The following is a 19421-nucleotide window of genomic DNA, read 5'->3' as shown; positions in this document are numbered from 1 at the left end:
GACCAGGAAAAGCACCTGGCTCCTGGCTCCTGCCATCGGATCAGCGCGGTGCGCCGGCCGCAGCGCGCCAGCCGCAGCGGCCATTGGAGGGTGAACCAACGGCAAAGGAAGACCTTTCCCTCTGTCTCTCTCTCTCACTGTCCACTCTGCCTGTCAAAAAAAAAAAAAAAAAAAAAAAAAAAAAAAAAAAAAAAGACTTGAAAATAAACCAAAAAAAAAAAAATGTTCTGTATCTCAACATTGAGAAAAATGTGATTCTTCTCTCTCTTCTAAGGTTCAGATCTACCTCATTGTTCAATATCTAGGCTCCACAGAGAAACTTTGCCATGACTGATTTTCAAGTATCCTAACATCTTCGCCTGTTATCAGCAAACCTTTCAACTCAGGCTGATCTGCAACTGGGATCAGAATCCAATGTACTAACCTACCAAATCAGATGTCTGTGTTAATCCATCCAAGATTAATGATAATAAATACCTGAAAGAATGGAAAGACTCCTAATATCCCCATTATGTCCCTTTTAAAATATTTTGAAATTTATTTTAAAACTTTAAATGGCATTTAACACTATAATATACCTCAGATTTTTTTATTTGAAAAAACACAAAACTAGAACTTTTTATACATTAGGTATTTAAAATAACAGTCTGTTGATTAGGTTTATTATTTGTATTTCAAGCTCTTTGCCATGTGGAGTGATAAATATCATCAATTTTGTTTTTTTTAATGTCATTTAAAAAGATATTGTTGATTTAATACATAGTGTTAACATTTGAGGAGAATGAAATTCTGGTTCCAACATTATGAAATTTCTTACTTTACTTAATAAATTGTATTTCATTAAGATTCCTCCAGTAGGTAGGGATTGTATTGCAGCAGGTTAAGCCACTGCCTGCAACAGCAGTGTGGCAAATGAGCCCTGTTCAAGTCTCAGATGCTCCACTTGTGATTCAGCTTGCTGCTAACATGCCTGGGAAGAGAGTGAAAAATGATACGAAGTGCTTGGGCCCCTACCACCGACGTGGGAGGCCTGGATGGAACTCCAGGCTCCTGGCATAGGCCTAGCCCAGCTCCCACTGTTTCAGCCATTGGGGAGTAAGCCAGGGGATGCAAGATCTCTCCTTCTAATCCTCACCCCATAACTCTGCCTTTCAAATAAAAAAATAAGCTGCTTTTGTTTTCAAAGAGTCCTGCAAGTATAGGCATTACATATAGGGATACTTTAAATCTTCATGGAAAATAGATGTAAAAGATCCATTTCTTTTGAAGCCAAAAAAGGTGAAATTCTCCCATTTTGTTGGTTACACCTTCACTTTGCTGAGTGTTCCTTTGCAATGCAGAAGCATCTTGTTTGATGAAATCCTATTTGTCTAGGTAATCTTAATACTTCTTTGAAGACAATTAAGTTTCTAAAGAGAAAGAAGGTGGAAGAAGGGAAAAGAGGAAGGGGGGAAAAGACAGATGCAATTGTTAAGTAGGAAGTCAGAAATTGAGCCTATGTGTGTCTGAGAAACCTGAAGACCAGCACCTACTGTGGAAGCTCCAGAAGCCCAGCATCTTGCACTTCAAAGTCCTGCTCAGACCCTGATAACCTCCCAGGGGGTCCCAGCCCTTCCCCCAGGGAAAGCTCCCAGGAGAATTCTCTCCTCAGGACCAAATGGATTACCTGACCCGATAACATGGGGCAATAAAGCCTTCCTAAGGGAAGCCCCCCTACTCTGCCAGGGTGCCTGCAAATCTGGGGATGAATTTGCTAATTTTCACCCACCAAACCCTTCTGCCAGGACTCTCCATCCTTTGTCCTGGAGGAGAGGGAGAGGTGGGTAAACAGACTCCCTTAAAACCTAGGGAGTCCAAACAGACTGCTTGCTCAGCCCTCTGCCTCTCAGCTGAGCCTCCTGTCTGGCCTGCCCAGGTGTATTCTCTCCGCTCAGCCATGTAACCTCACTCTCCCCTGGTTCGAGCGACTGTGCACTCTCTCTGTGTCCCTTCCATCCTGAGGGATGCCCTCTCCGCAGTAAAGCCTTACTTATCACTCTGCTTTCTGTCTCACGCCTGTATTCTTCCTTGCATGAAGACAAGAACCCCAGGGCTTCCACGGCCTTCCCTCTGGTAGCATTATCACTTTTTTTTTCAGTGTTTTGATTTGGAATGTGTGAGTTCTTTGCAACTGTTTCCAGTTCCAGCTTCCTGCTAATGCAGAATTTGGTCTGGAAGGCAGCAGGTGATGACTCAAGTACTTGGGTTTTTGCCACCCACATGAGAAACCCAGAATGAGTTCCTCGCTCCTGGATTTAGCTTTTCTCATACCAGGATATTGCAGTCATTTTGGGATAAGCAGTGGTTGGAAGATATCTCTTTTCTCTTCTCTTTTCCCTCCTCTCCCCTCCTCTCCCCTCTTCTCCCTCTCCCCCTCCCTCTCCCTCTCCCTCTCCCTCTCCCTCTCCCTCTCCCTCTCCCTCTCCTCTCCTCTCCCATATATACCTTTCAAATAAATGCAAACGAATACGTGAAAAGTTTGAAAAAATCATTCAATTAAAATTTTTGATTAACATATAATACTCGGGGCCAGTGCTGTGGTGCAGCGGATTGATGCCCTGGCCTGAAGTGCCGGCTTCCCATGTGGGCGCTGGTTCAAGACCTGGCTCCCCCACTTCCTATCCAGCTCTTTGCTATGGCCTTCAAAAGCAGTAGAAGATGGCCCAAGTCCTTGGGCCTTGCACCCTCATTGGAGACCTGGAAGAAGCTCCCGGCTCCTGGCTTTGGATTGACGCAGCTTTGGCCGTTGCAGCCAATTGGGGAGTGAGCCATTGGATGAAATACCTCTCTCTCTCTCTGCCTCCCCTTTCTCTGTGTAACTTTGACTTTCAAATTAATTAAATAAATAAATAAATAAATAAAAAGACATAAGCACTACCAGCAATATTTATAAAAAATATAATACTCATAAATTTCTGAAAGCTAAAAAACAATCTTCAAATATATTCAGTGCAAACCAGTCATATCAGGCAAATAGATTTTTATTTTCTTATGTTTTCTTTGTTTTTGGAGACCATCAATTTCTTTCCTCTCATTCTTAAAACAGTACATACACACATTGTTGTTAGCTGTAATCATCCTGATATCAGACTGCTTATTAATAATTTTTAATATTAATAAGGATTTCATTCAGTGAAAGAAATGTGCCGGGAAGTGAGCACTTAATTTAGGGGTAAAGAGAGGTCTAGAAGCTAAGCTGTGTCCATAGTAAGCAGAGAGCAGGCCAGAAGTGAGTCACATGGAGCAAGTATATGGTTATGAGCAGCCACAGATAGCTTAGTGGGGCAGCAAAACAAAGGCAGAGAGCAGTGGCTAAAAGACCACACCCAAAGGTACAGGCAGAAGGGAAAGACCCATCGGGTTCCAGGCTTTTTATTCATTCCCAAAGGGATTGGTTATGCAGTCTGTTTGTCCCACTGTACTGCAGAGCACCATAGCTTATTAATTCAATCCAATTAATTGTGTTATCTATTATCCAACCTACCTTTGTGGGCTCGTCCTGTGAGGCACGCACCATAGAAGAGAGTGGGGCGATGGTGATGGGATTCTGTGAACATGACCGTGTACGCTTTTTAAAGGGCAGTTAGAAGGGGCATCACCAATTCAGGGCAACACTAACTCTAAAGGACAGAACTCTATACGACAGAACTGGTGCCAATATGCCTCTCCAACCAGCTTGAAGGACACGTAGCTGTGGTAGCTTTCCAGGTGGACCTGGGCCACACCCAGGAGCAGTTTACCTGATCAGCAGAAGGCAGAGGTGGGGGAAAATGTGCCTGGGGCTCCCGCTGCCTGCCAGCAGCCAGGCTGGGGGTCCCTCCCAGGAGGCATGGTGCGCCATGCCCTCTCAACCTCCTGCATGGGCAGGGAAGGCTTTTAGGAAAAGAGTTGCAGATTGGTGCCTCCTCACGTAGGGCACCAAAATGTTAGAAAGAGGTGGCAGTGAACAAATTTACAAATTTAATGCCAGACCGAATTTATTCAGAGAAAATAAATCCATAGAGTTGGGTGACCAACTGCCTGCTTGTACATGATGGAGCACGTGGCAGAAGCCCTCAACCTCTAGGGGCCAGGCCTTTTTAAGGAGGGCTAGGGCTGGGGGTGGGGGTAGGGGTAGCAGGTAGAGGGGAATTCCTGGAATTGGGTGAGGCCTTGGGAACCTAGAAAAGAATGCAGGGTGGGGTGTGAAGGCAGTAGGGTGTGAGACCCAATTGAGTTGCAAGGGCAAGGAGTACATTCCAAAGTTTATCTGTTTTGGGCAATGAGGGAGAATGGTTGAGCCTATGTCCTTGTTCCATCACAGGCAGTCTCAAGGGATCACCCACAGACCTTTATCTTCACTTTCCCCTCTTCCAAACTTCTAAGAATCACTGTTATTAATTTCATTTCTGTAATTATTTTTTGACAGGCAGAGTGGACAGTGAGAGAGAGAGACAGAGGGAAAGGTCTTCCTTTTTTTGCTGTTGGTTCACCCTCCAATGGCCGCCGCGGCCTGCGCGCTGCGGCCGGCGCACTGCGCTGATCCGATGGCAGGAGCCAGGTACTTCTCCTGGTCTCCCATGGGGTGCAGGGCTCAAGCACTTGGGCCATCCTCCACTGCACTCCCTGGCCACAGCAGAGAGCTGGCCTGGAAGAGGGGCAACCGGGACAGAATCCGGCGGCCCGACCGGGACTAGAACCAGGTGTGCTGGCGCCGCAAGGTGGAGGATTAGCCTAGTGAGCCGTGGCGCCAACCTCATTTCTGTAATTTTTACCTTCTACATATGTCGTAGAACATGTGTTATTTGTCTTTCTGTGTCTGGCTTATTCCATTTATCATAAAGCTCTCCAGTTCCATTTATCTAACCATAAGTGACAAAAAGTCACCCTTTTTTTGGCTGAACAATATTCCATTCTACATATATAAAATATGGACTTAATTCATTCATATGTCAATTGATACCAGGGATGATTCCATATTGTTATTTTAAAAATTTATATTTTAAAGGCAGAATGGCAGAGACAGAGATTTTCTATCCAGCGACTCAAACCTCAAATGGTGGCGACACTGTCCTGGACCTCAGGGAAGCCAGGAGTCCTGCTCTTCATTTGAATCCTTCTGAACCATCCTGCTTCTCAGATGCATTATCAGGAAGCTGCATTGGAATTAGAATTTCCAGGTCTCACACTGGCATTCTGAAATGGATGCCACTGTTTCAAGCTGCATCTTTACCCCTCCACCATCGGTCTGTCACTGATACCTTGTCTATTGTAAATAGTGCTGCAATGATCGTGGGTGTGTAGGAATTTCTGTAATATATTGAATTCATTTCTCTTGGACAGAGATCCAGAAGTGGGAATGGAGTCATATGGTAGATTTACTTTGGGTTTATAGAGGAATTTAATAACTGTTCTTCAAAATGGCTCTATAATTTACAATCCTACTAACAGTGTACAAGTGTTCCACTTTATCCATGTCCTTACCAACATCTGTTATTATTTTTCAATTTGATAAAATCCAATATATGTGGAGTTAGGTAATATTTCGTTGTTTTAATTTGCATTTCATTGACAACTAGTGATGTTGAGCATATTTTCATAATTCATTGAAAATTTATATTTCTTCTTAGGAGAAGTATCTATTCATATACTTGGTCTATTTATATTTTGTAGGTTTTAGGTATTTTTATTTACTTGAAAGCTAGAAACAGAGAGCACGAGAGGGAGAGGGAGAGGGAGAGGGAGAGGGAGAGGGAGAGGGAGAGGGAGAGGGAGAGGGAGAGAATCTTCCAACCGTTGGTTCACTCCCCAAATAACTGCAACAGTCAGCTACTCTGGATCAGGCTGAAGCCATGAGCTGGATCTCTATTTGCATCTACCAGGTGAGTTGCAGGGGCACAGGTATTGACTTGTTGCTTTCTAGAGTGTGTATTAGCAGATTATTGAATTGTAAGTAGAGTGAGGACTTAGAATGCACGTCAATATGGGCTGTGGGTGTCCCAAGTGACATTTGAACCGCTGTGATAAATGCCTTGTCATGTCCATTTCTTCAGTGGATTGCTTGATTTCTTGTTGACTTTTCTGTGTTCTTTATATAGTCTGGCTATTAATCCTTTGTCATATGTACAGCTGGAGAATACTTTATCCATTTCTGTCAGTGTTCAGTCCACTCTGTTACCTTTTCTTTGGCTGTGCAGAAACTTTTTAGTTTGATACAATACCATTTATCTCTTTTTGCTTTTGTTGCTTATCTTTTTGGAGTCTTACCCAAAAAATCATTACCTCTGCCAATGACTCAGATATTTTATCCCATTTTCTTCTGGTAGTTTCATCATTTCAGATACAAAATCTAGGTATTTGAGCATTTTTTCAATTGGATTTTGTACAAGATGAGAAGTAATTGTTCAAGGTATGATCTACTGCATTTGTATAAAAAAATCACTAGTGAAGAAACTGTTCTTTCTGTAGTATGGGATTTTAGAAACTTTGTCAAAGGCTGGCTATTGATGTACAAATTTATTTATGGAGTCCCAGTTCTGTTCCACTGAATATGTGTATATTTTTTGTGTTCATCCCTTTCTGTATTATTACAATAGCTCTATAGCATGTCTTGAAATCTGGTATTGTGATTCCTCTAGATTTGTTGCTTTTTGTTCAACATTGCTTTGGCTAGTTGAGTGCTTTTATAAAGCATATGAATTTTACAATTCCGTAATTCTCTGACAAAGTTTACATTGAATCTGTAAATTGATTTAGATGGTATAGACACTTTAATGATATTCTTTCGATTCATAAATATGGATGCTAATTCCAATTTTTGGTGTCTTCCTCAATTTCTTTCATTAATATTTTAGAATTTTCACTTGTATGTTTTTCACATCTTTGGATAAATATATTCCAAATCAGTTTTGTGTGTGTCTGTGGTTATTGTGAGTAGGACTGCAATTATAATTTCATTTTCAATGAACTTATTATTGGCATATAAAAATGTTATTGTTTTTTATTTTTTTATTTTCTATCCTGAAGCTTTACTGAGTTCTTTTATCAAATCTAATAGTATCTTGGAAAATATTCAGTTTTTTTCATGTAATGTGCAATCTAAAACAAATTTATTTCTTCCTTCTACTTGTATGATAACTAACTCTCTCTTGCCTAATTACTCTGGCTAAAACATTCAGGACTATATTGAATACAGGAACAAGAGTGGGAGGGAATTCTTTCCTCGTTCCACATCTCACAGGAAATTCTCTGGCTTTTCTGTTTTCATTATTATGTTGGATATGTGTTTTTTATAGCATTTATTGTGTTGGAATGTACTCATTCTATACCTGTCTTGTTCAACATCTTCAATCATAAAATGATGTTGTATTCCATCAAATGCTTTTTCTGCATCCATAGAGATGATCATGTGACTTTTCCCTCCCTTGGATAAATCCTAGTTGATGATAATTTATGATCTTTCTGGTTTTTGTTGAATTTGATTTGTCAGTAGTTTGTTGGGAATTTTTGCATCTATGCTCATTAGGGAAACTGATCCATACTTTTTTTTTTTTTTCCTTTACCCTAGTGTGGTTTTGTTATTGACTCAAACTAAGGTAATGTTTTCCCCATGAATGAGTTTAGAAGGTTACTTCTTCTTCTCCTTTTTCTTCTTCATCATCATCTTCCTCTTCATCTTCTTTCTCTTATTTCTTCCTCTCTTCCTACCCTTCCTCCTCCTCCTTCTTCTTTCTCCTTCTCCTCCTACTCCTCCTTCTCCCACTCCTCTTCCTCATCCTCATCCTCCTTCTCCATCTCACTCTCTCTCTCATTAATTTGGAGATGATTAGTGAAATTTTGCCTTGAAAAGTTTTATAAAATTCATCAGTAAAGCCATCTTACTTCCAGCATTTAGGAGGAACCCAGAACAGAAGTGGAGCAGCCGGGACTTGAACCAATACCCATATGTGGTGGGGACACTACAGGTGGTAGCTTTACCTGCTACGCCACAGCGCTGGCACCAAGTATAATTAATTTAAAAACAAACAAAACCTCCCTTTTAGAAAGTCAAACAAATAAACAAACAAACAAAACACAGTGATTTAGAAAGCTATGTAGCTAATGTGTTGTAGCTTCATTTACACAAATTTGGCATTCAGTTTTTCTATTTGTTTTTAATTTTACTACAGCCCATTTAGGATAAACATGACTTTTTTTATTATTTTAAGCTATGAAGTATAAGAATTGTCAAATTGTTAAGAGAAATGCAGCTCTTTTCAGAGCCAACATAATTCTATGGTATGTCTTATATGCTATAACTTCATAATCTTACCTATGTACCCACTGGTCAGGATATCCCTATCCCAAATAAATCTTGACAATGTTGTAGACATTATTAGTAACCACAGCAAAATGGTACACAAATGCAAGCCCAATGAGAAGAAAATGAACTTCAAGCCTGATTATTCTCCTCTTATAGCATTTATCATACAAAAACAATTTAGCAGAAACTAATTAAAACATTTAACGGTATTTTTTTTAATTTTTCCAGTTCAATTTTTATTTTAAATTAAGAAAATCGATCTAGTGTAGTTCATAGATACAATTATAAGAATATAATGATGTTGGGGCTGGCTCTGTGGTGCAGCAGGGTTAACACCCTGACCTGTAGCGCTGGCATCCCATATGTGTGCCAGTTCGAGTTCCCACTGCTCCACTACCAATCCAGCTCTCTGCTATGTCCTGGGAAAGCAGTAGAAGATGGCCCAACTTCTTGGGCCCCTGAACCAACATGGGAGACCCGAGGAAGCTCCTGCCTTCTGACTTCGGATCAGCCTAGCTCTGGCTGTTGCAGCCAATTGGGGAGTGAATCTTCGGATAGAAGACCTCTCTCTCTCTCTCTCTCTCTCTCTCTCTCTCTCTGTAACTCTTTCAAATAAATAAATAAGAATATAATGATGTTTCCCTTCTTCTCTTCTTCTTTTTCTCCCTATCCATTTCTTCCTTCCTTTCTTTCCAGGTTTTCTTCTTTTTGAAACAACATTTTTAATTTAAATTATAGTCAAGGCTTATTTCTCTACTCAATAAAGAGTTCAACAAGTAAAACGCAAAAGACCATAGTTCAGTGAGAATATAGGAAAATATTATAAACAATAATCAAATGAAAACATGTCAATTTCACTCATATTGGTCAATATAAAAATAATGACAGATCCTTAAAGCTCTTAATCATTGGTTTCACAAAGATATAAAAAAAAGTTTACGAAACTCTACTTATAGGGGCCAGCACTATGGCACAGTGGATTAAAGCCCTGGCCTGAAGCCCCGGCATCCCACATGGGCACCGGTTCTAGTTCCGGCTGCTCCTCTTCCCATCCAGCTGTCTGCTATAGCCTGGGAAAGCAGTAGAAGATGTCCCAAGTCCTTGGGCCCCTGCACCCTCATTGGAGACCTGGAAGAAGTTCCTGGTTCCTGGCTTTGGATTGGCGCAGCTCTGGCCATTGCAGCCATCTGGGGAGTGAACCAGCGGATGGAAGACTTCTCTCTCTGTCTCTACCTCTCTCTGTAACTTGGTTCTTCAAATAAATAAAATAAATCTTTAAAAATAAATAAATAAAAATTAAAACTACTTATAGAAATGCTGACAGGTAGTCTTTCTTTTTCTTTTTTTTTTTCTGATTTCTTTTAATTTTATCTCCATGCATAAGGGAGGATATACAGTATTTGTCTCTCTGTGTTCAGTTCATTTCAAGCAACATGCTATCCTCCAGTTGCATCCATTCTCATGTACATGGTAGAATTTCATTCCTTTTTATAACTAAATAATATTCTATTGCATATATAATACATAGGTATATGCACATAGATATGTGCATGTGTGTGTGTGTGTGTGTCTTTATCCATTCATCTAATGATCATTTTGGCTTAGCACAGCAGTTAACATACCATTTGGGCTAGTCCCATTGTATTCACATCCCATATCAGAGTGACTACATTCCGTTCAAAATTCCACTTCTTATTCCTACTGTTGTGCGTCCAGGGACACAACAGATGACAATGTAGATACTCGGATCCCTGTTACCCACATGGAAGACTCAGATTGAGTTCCAGGATTTTTGCTTCATGCAAACCGAGCACTGCCTTTTATAAGCATTAAGGGAGTGAACAAGTGATTGGAAAGTCTTTCTCTGTCTTCCTGTCACTATTTCTCTGCATTTCAAATAAACCTTAAAATTTTAATTTTTTTTTAAAAAAAGGAATGATACATGATTGAATTATGGTGTTTTCGAACCTTTAGAATCTTATTTTGTGGCCTAATGTGTTGTTCACCTTAGAAAATATTCTATGTTCTGAAAAATATGTATTTTTTAGATGTCTGATGGAACTATTCTGTAAATGTCAGGTCATTTTGGTCCATAGTTTAATTTAACACTTATCTTTCTTGTTTGAGTTTAATTATCTGAATCATTTATCGATTGATGAAAATCAGCTGCTGAAGTCCTCTCCTATTATTGTATTAGAGCTTATGGCTATACTTGGATCTAATAATGTTTACTTTATTAAATTGGGTGCTCTAGAATTAGATGAATCTACATTTAAAATTGCCATATATTCGTGTTAAATTAGCTATTGATCATTATATAGTGGCTTTTGTCTCTTACTGCAGTCTTTGTCTTAATTTCTGTTTTTTCTGACCAACGTATAGCTATTCCTGCTCACTTCTGGTTTTAATTTTCAAATAATTTATTTTTCAATCCTTTCATTTTCAGTCTATGAACGTCTTTTCTTGTGAACAGTGCTTCTTGAGGGCAGTGGGCGTACAGGTGGTATCAGGTAGGCGTGTGAGATCACACAAGGTGTGTGGTCTTCCAGCTCACAAACCTAATTAATTTTATCCCATCTGCCTGCCTACATCATTCCCCCCTCAGAGAGATTCCAGCCCTTAATTGCAAGGGATGTTGAAGGACACGGAATCCTCATATCTTCTGTAGCTGCTTCCAGCTTATTAGGGGATTACATAGGCCCTGCCTGTCCTTGGTCTGGAAGTTTCCACCATTCTCATCTAACAGATATGTTTTAGGAGTTGGAGCAGTCTTGGTCACCACGAAGGGCTGTGGCCGAGACTGCTCCCCATCTTGTACTACTTTCCCAGGCCATAGCAGAGATCTGGGTTGGAAGAGGAGCAGAAGAGACTTGAACCGGCACCCACATGGGATGCTGGCACTGCAGGCGGCAGCTTCACCCACTACACCATAGTGCTGGCCCAAGTTCTCTATATTTTTGAGAGTTTGACTATAATATATCATGGTGAAAATCTTTTCTAGTTATGCCTGTTATAGCATCATGCAGGTATTTGGTATTTAAATGTCCACAAATTTTTTCCCAAATTTTCAGCTACTATTTCATTGAATAGGATTTCTGTGTCTTCACTCTTCTCTCCCTCAGAAATTTTCATAATTCAAACATATGGTTATTTAATTGTGCCTCCAAGTTCACAGAGGCTACCTTCTCTATCTTTTAAAGGTTTATTTACTTATTTATTTGGAAGGCAAAGCGACACAGAATGAGGGAGAGACAGAGGTGTCTTCCACCTGCTGGTTCACTCCCCCAGTGATCACAATGGCTGGGGTGGGGCCTGGAACTCCACCTGAGTCTCTAACGTGGGTGGTGGGGAACTGAGTACTGCGGCTCTCTTTTGCTGCTTTCTTAGGCACATTAGCAAGTAGCTGCGTTAGTAGCAGAGTACATGCATCTTAAATGGGTACTTCTGATATGGGATGCCAATATTGCATACACTGACAATCCATTGCACCACAGTGCCAGTCCCACCTTCATTATTTTATTTTTGTTTGTTTTTTCTTTTATTTCTTTTTCTTTATTTATGTATTTTTTTTTGTCTGACTGAGACTATGTTTAAGTTCTGGTTCATTTTCAAGATCTCAATGTCTTCTAAATTTTTTGTTCAGATCATACGCTGATTTCCAAAGTTCATTAAATTGTCTGTATACTCTCTCTCTCTTTTTTTTTTCTTTAGAGTATCCTTATACTTATCCTTTTAAAAGCATATTCTTCTTGAGGCATTTTATCAATCTTTCTTTCTGTGGAATCTAATATCAGATTCTTATTTGCTCCCTTTTGGGGATGATATTTTCCTGCGTTTTCTGACTTCTTGGGTCCTTACAATAAATATTCACACATCTGAAAGGTTCAGTTTTCTCCATTTCTTTTAACAGTTTGCCTTCCTGAATTGAAGTATTTTCCCTGAATATATGCCTTCAGGAGCCAGCGAGGTGGGCTATTTTCACTTTAGTTTCAGTTGTACATTAAAATGTAACCTCCCAATATCTTTTTCCAGTGTAAACAGCAGCAGGGAAGCCTTGACATGGGGAGGTGGCTCTATCTATACCGGCAGGTTGTCCAGATTTTAGTGGCAGTGGCAGTGACTGAGTTAAAGGCTATTTTTATTCCAGCACATAAGTAGCTTGGAAATAGCCACTTAGTGACTGCTTAACACGCTCCACCACAACCCTGGCCCTGTCTAGGAGTTTTTGTGTTCTCTTGTGCATCATGCTCTGAGATATGCATGTGTTGTTTCTGATGCTTTGTGAGAAATTGTATTTGTCTTCTTTTTATTCAAGAACCATATTCTGTCAAAAGAAACTCATTGAAATAAAATGAACTATTAATTATCCATGAAGCAATCATCCCAAAATCCATTTTTGGATGCAAAATAATGGCATAATACATATGGAAATAAAAGGAAAGGTAATCAAACACAAGTAGCTCTTCACCCTACTGAGTGAGAGACATTATGTCATTATGCACTGAGTAGTTGGGCATCTAGATGATTGCCGTATATCATTTACCATCAATTTCAAATAACCAAAACAAACATTTCTAAAGCATTTTAGCATAAAGAGAATTTGAAAGTTTAATAAGTTAATTAATCTTCCCTATTATCATATAGCTAAGAAATCATCCCAAAATGTAGATGTTGCAACTTGTTTGCAATACTGCCTATAGACATTATTCTTTAAAATTTTGAGTTTCTCAGTATTCTATTACAAAGATGTTTTAGAGTTGTATCATAGATATCTGAAAATACACCCATAAGATCAACTATTTAGATGGATAGTCTTTACTCTTGATAATATATTGTGCTTATTTTACTTCAACAAAATAGGAAATTCTTCTATTATCACTGTTGGTACTTCTGGGAGATCATAAACATTGTGCTCAAATTGGATATTATTTGGATATTATTACATCAGGATTGAAGGAAATGTGTTCTTACTTATGGATTCATTTCATGTTTTAAAATTGAGAGAAAACAGCATTTTCATGTTCAGAGTTAATATTGCTCATAGGAGTATTGGTGTTTTCAGGCTTGTACTCATGTCCTATTTATTTCTTTATTATTTGGCTATTATATTTATCTTTATATTGTAGGCAATAAACTTTTCACTCGATAAGCTTTTATCTTCTTTCCTACTTGCACTTCTCAGATATGCTAGAATGGTGTTTAAAAGCAATTATTTACATTTTTGATAGCTGTAAGCTCTAACCTTATCTCCAATTATAACTGTGATATTGAGAAAGATATTTGTCTTTGCAAGCTTTAAATCTCTTCTCTTTAAATTGTAAAAGTCATGGTAATTATTTCATAAAGCTCTTATGAGAATTAAATTAGAAAATACATTGAATTTCCCTCAATTTGTGGCATATTATGTTTAATGTATTTAATAATATTCAATTGTTCCTCTATCATGGTACTCGATGCTTAATATATAGGAATTGCTTTGGAGTCCATGATAAATTATGCAACACATCTTTGAAGATAATCACAACATGGAGTATCTCTGAGGCTGTTGTTCATTGCCACACAGGCTACAGAGTATGAAACTCCAGGTAGCATCATTCACGCGAATGACAAATTGGAAGGCACTGCCATGATCTACAATGCAATGCTTCCCAGCAGGGACTTTGTCAGTTTATGGAAAGATAAAACCAGGAACAGCCAATGTCAGAAAAATACTTTGCTTCCAAATCACGTATCCCTAATGTGACAGACAAGGTTAGTTGTCGACTTAGATGTTATTCCTCTTTTCTTTCTTTCCAGAACAATAGGCTTGTAGTCCAAGTGTCTGAAGATATGACCTGGAAAACAGGCCTCTTCTTAGATGCAGGAGATAAATATTGTTTGAAGTTAGAAAATGATCAGAATTCTTTCCTCTTTTGCCAGTAGTAGGTTTAAGGAAATTGGGAAATGACCCAATTCTGGGTATATATTTGGGATGTTAGACCAGATGGGCTTATGGGAAATCTTTTCCAGTCTGACTGAAAAAATTTTTTCCATTATTTGGATATAGTCATTTAGACTAGGGTAGCCTTTGGTGAAGTATCCATTTTAATCATGAACAGCCTATGGATAAAAGAAGAAATTTCAGGCTAGCAGAGTGATAATACAGACAATGCAAAGGTCCTGAGTGATGTCATTCAGAGTTATTAGCGTCTGCCTTCCTTTTCTTGTTATACACAGTTTTATTGAAATTTCCATCAATTGAAGGTAGAACCATTCTAATATAGTTGTTAATATGCCTTTTTTCTTTTTTATGCAAGTGGATTTGTAAACTTTAATTGTCATTTATTCTTCTCATAGTATATTTTTATTAGAGGCAACAGATATGTGCCTTTCTTCTTCTACCCTATCAGCTTTAATTGCTATATATTTCCTTGAAAAGAGAAAATAACTTTTAAATGATTATATATTCATTTACTTGAATATTGCTTGTCAGGAATATCCTCGTCTATGAAAAGGAAATAGCATATTTTTGAGAGAGTTACCATGAAAACTACACAAGACAACCACACGCATAGTCCAAGCCTTTAGGAAATCATATTTTTGTTTTCTAGGTGACAAATAATATATCAATGAATGATGGTTTTTTTAAATGTTACATACTGGGGGACAGCACTATGGTGCAGCTCTTAAATTCCCAGTCTGCAGCACCAGCACCCGACACAGGCACTGGTTCGAGTCCCAACTGGCTGCTCCACTTCTCATCCAGCTCTCTGCTATGCCCTGGGAAAGCAGTAGAAATTCCAGAAGAAGTTCCTGGCTAATGGCTTCAAGTCAACTCAGCTCTGGCCATTGCAGTCATTTGGGGAGTGCACCAGTGGATGGAAGACCTCTCCCTCTCTGACACTATGTCTCTTTGTAACTATGTCTTTCAAATAAATAAAATGAATCTTTAAAATAAAATAAATTTAAAAATTACATGCTGGAATAAATCATTTTTAAAATATATATGTATTTGTTATTTGATAAAGCAAGATGCCAGAGAGAAGGAGAGACAGAGATAACTTCAATTCACTGGCTCAATCCCCAAATGCCCACAACAACTAAAACATATTCAGGCCAAAGCCAGGAGCCAGAAACTTTATCCAGTTATCCTACATGTGTAGCAGGAATTCAGGTGCTGGAGACATCACCTGCTGCCTCCCAGTTAGTTGCATTAACAGGAAGCTTGGATAGAACTGTGGAGTATCTGGGACTTGAAGCAGATACTCTGATTGGGATGCAGGTGACCCAAGTGGTGGCTAACCCACTGCTGCCACGATGACCATTCCTGAAATAAGTCTTGACCAAAGAGCTTTCCAAAAGAGCAAGCACTTCTATAAAGACAAGTCACGTTTGTTCTGAATTTACCATGTGCCTTGATTATCTAAGCATATCAGCTGTAAATATACAATATATTATACGGTCATTTGAGAAGTAGAAAAATTCAAATAAAATAAATACTTGTAAGTTCTTTCCATATTGTGATACAAATAAATTTCAATTATATCTATACAAAAATTTTATCTAGGTTTTCTGAATTTTAACGTTAATCCTTGGTCTGTAAGAAAATTATAAACTTAACCTGTTGTTTCTTGAAAACTGAGGTATTTTATTTTGGGACTTAATTTACGGTATATTGGCTAGTGCAAGACTGTTTAAGTGGCAATCTTTTCTCCCATAAAAAATGATATTTTCTCTCTCTGGCTACTCTTTCTGGTTTTGATTTTTGTAGAAAATGAACGAAATTTACAAGAGTTTTTACCTTGTACTGGAAAAAGAATTATTTGTTCATAAAACAAAAAGCATTTTCAATATTAGCAGCATAGTGATAGATTGGGAAAATAATTCAAGTTGTTCTGTGAAGACCAGTTCGGATCTCAGCCATTTTTGGTTTTTTGCCTTCACAATACAATGCTGTAAAGAATGGCTGAGAGAAGGTATGGCATTTACAGAGTATCTGTGATGAGGCAGGCAGGGTGTTTGTTCTTGAGAGCAGATTTTCTCATCTGAAACTTCCTTCATCAACCCAACCAAATGAGCTAATATTACTCCATTTTTACATTGTGAGTTTGCATTAAGACAGATATAAAGATTAAAGACATGTGCCAAAAGAACAATTTATTAAAAATAAATTTGAAAATTTAGTAATTATTCTCCCTTATTTCAAAATTTTGACACCAGTGTTCCCATTTCAATATGTTTTTACATTCCCTCACAAAATTCACAATATATCATGATTTAATAATTGACACCTAACAGGAGAATTAAAAAGCAGCTTTCTTAGCATCTCATTTCAATACTCCTCTTGTTTGATGGTAGTTTCAATGCAGTATAACAATAATATTGTGTATTTACATTTCATTTGGAGTGTAATTCTATTTTCACAGAGCTCTTCCTGTTTAATCTTTCAACTAATTATGATAGAAAATTATTGTCATTTTATATGCAAGAAAACTGAAAGCCTCAAAGGAAAAGATAATTGATGCTAAATTTGCTTATTAGCCTTGATGTCGTCTGCCCATAGAAAGTAAGCTAATCCTTCACAGATGCTCCTTCATCGTGTTGAATACAGACTATCTAACCCAATTGAAATATTAGTTGAACAAAACTAGGTTTACTGAGCATATTTTCTGTTCCAGACCTCATGCAAAACTTGTATTATTCCATTTGATCTTCAAGTCAATCTCATAAATTAACCAACATTTTTACCATTATTAATCTTGGTATCTATCCCAGGTAAGAGTTAAGTAAATTATGTTAAGAACCACACAGTTGTATAATTTGGATTTATGTATGAAGCTTGATTGCAGAATCTCCAAATTCTTAAATATCCCATTAGTTCACTCTACATATTATTATCTGACTACGGGTACACACACGTGCACACATACATGAAGCAGATAGACACAGACTGAGAGGGAGTAACAGAAAGCAAGATCTCCCATCCAGTGGCTCACTCCTCATATGCCTCCAATTACTCTCAGGTGGGGCCAAACCAGGAACCAAGAAATCAATTGAGGTTTCCTATATGGATGTTAAGAACTCAAGAATTTCAGGCACCATTGCTGACCCTCACATCTACAAGAGCAGAAAGTTAGAGCCAGGCACCAGACATTGAACTGAGGCATTTAGATATATGATACAGGCATCATAGTCACTAGCCCAAACACCTGCCTGCAATGTTTTAATATTTCTGCTTACAGTGTCTAGTCTAATGTTTGCATTCTGGTTTAATGTCTTCTAAGCAAATGGTTTTAACTATGTATTTTATAAATTCGGCACTGTATCAAAATTGATTGAGTGACTAAATTCAACTCTGGAAAGAGCATAAGCTCCACATCTTGACTGTCCTGTCATGGTTCCCATGGGTTCAAATTAGTACATTTCATGTGGCAGATATTTAAGAATTTTTAAGTGGTTGATTTTAATTCACTAGCAGAGTGCATATGAGGATACAACAGTGTAGATCGCTATGGTGTTACTGAAGGCATGGGGGTGGGGGAAGAAACTAAAGTTTGGAGAAAGGAATTCAAGAGTTGGAAACAGTAAGTGAGAAACGAAAGGAGGATTTTCCAAGTGTCAACACAGCAATGTTGGCTGCAGATGATTCTGCTGCTTGTGAATCTCTGGTAAGTTCAATCCTTGATTCAGAAGTTTTCAAAAATCACAAAGCCAAGAGATCATAGAATGGCACTCTGATAATAAAAACTGTACCATCAGAACATAACAGAACAAAACAGAACATAAATGGAATGGTTTCTTGAAAGACAATGTTTTTGTTTCCAATTCTATGAGTACTGGGAAACCATTTTGAGTTGATTTTTATTTCAAAAAAATCCATTATTATATTAAAGAAAATGAATATTTGGTACACATGCTGCATGTATAATATTTCCTTCATAATATTTCTACTTTTGTGTTGTAAAATGTTTGTCAGTGATTTGGGGTATTTTGGAAGCATCAGGTAACAAAGGTAAGTGTAATAACAACTATAATAACCACTAAAACACATTATTTTTTCTTAAAGATTTCTTTTTATTTATTTGACAGGCAGAGTGACATAAAGGAAGTGTCAGCAAGCAAGAGAGGGGAGAGAGAGAGATTCTTCCATCCACTGGCTCACTCCCCGAATGGTCACAAGAAGCCAGGTCTAAACCAAGCAGAAACCATGAGATAAGCACATCATCTTGATCTCCCACATTGGTGTCTGGGACTCAGGTCCTTGGCCCTTCTTCCACTGCCTTTCCAGGACCATTAGCAAGAAGCTGGATTGCAAACTGAGGAGCCAGAGTCAATGTGGGATATTGTAGTCAGATATGGGATACCCATCTTGCAAAGGGGTGGCTTAACCAGCTATGACTTATCACTGCCTCATATTATTTTTCTTAAGAACCTCAAGACATAACTTTCTTGAAAAAATTGAACTGTGAGCTCTGATAACTAAATCAAATAATACAAGTTCACTGAGTAGTGCAGGATACCATTTTAGACTATTTGATTCTCATACTGGAATGAATATTACCATAGTTTTGTAAGAATTTTAAAAATACTGAAATGCACAGAGATATTGTTAGATAGGAAGTCAGAAATTGAGCCTGTGTGTGTGTGTCTGAGAAAGGCCTGAAGACCAGCACCTACTGTGGAAGCTCCAGCAGCCCAGCATCTTGCACTTCAAAGTCCTGCTCAGACCCTGATAACCTCCCAGGGGGTCCCAGCCCTTCCCCCAGGAAAAGCTCCCAGGAGAATTCTCTCCTCAGGATCAAATGGATTACCTGACCCGATAACATGGGGCAATAAAACCTTTCTAAGGGAAGCCCCCCTACTCTGCCAGGGTGCCAGCAAATCTAGGGAGGAATTTGTTAATTTTCACCCACCAAACCCTTCTGCCAGGACTCTCCATCCTTTTTGCTGGAGGAGAGGGAGAGGTGGGTAAACAGACTCCCTTAAAACCTATGGAGTCCAAACAGACTGCTTGCTCAGCTCTCTGCCTCTCAGCTGAGCCTCCTGCTTGGCCTGCCCAGGTACATTCTCTCCACTCAACTATGTAACCTCACTCTCCCCTGTTTCGGGTGACTCTGTGCTC

The sequence above is a fragment of the Oryctolagus cuniculus genome, chromosome 9, assembly GCF_964237555.1.
Source record: "Oryctolagus cuniculus chromosome 9, mOryCun1.1, whole genome shotgun sequence".
In the NCBI taxonomy this organism is placed as follows: Eukaryota; Metazoa; Chordata; class Mammalia; order Lagomorpha; family Leporidae; genus Oryctolagus; species Oryctolagus cuniculus.
This window is presented reverse-complemented; position numbering follows the sequence as displayed.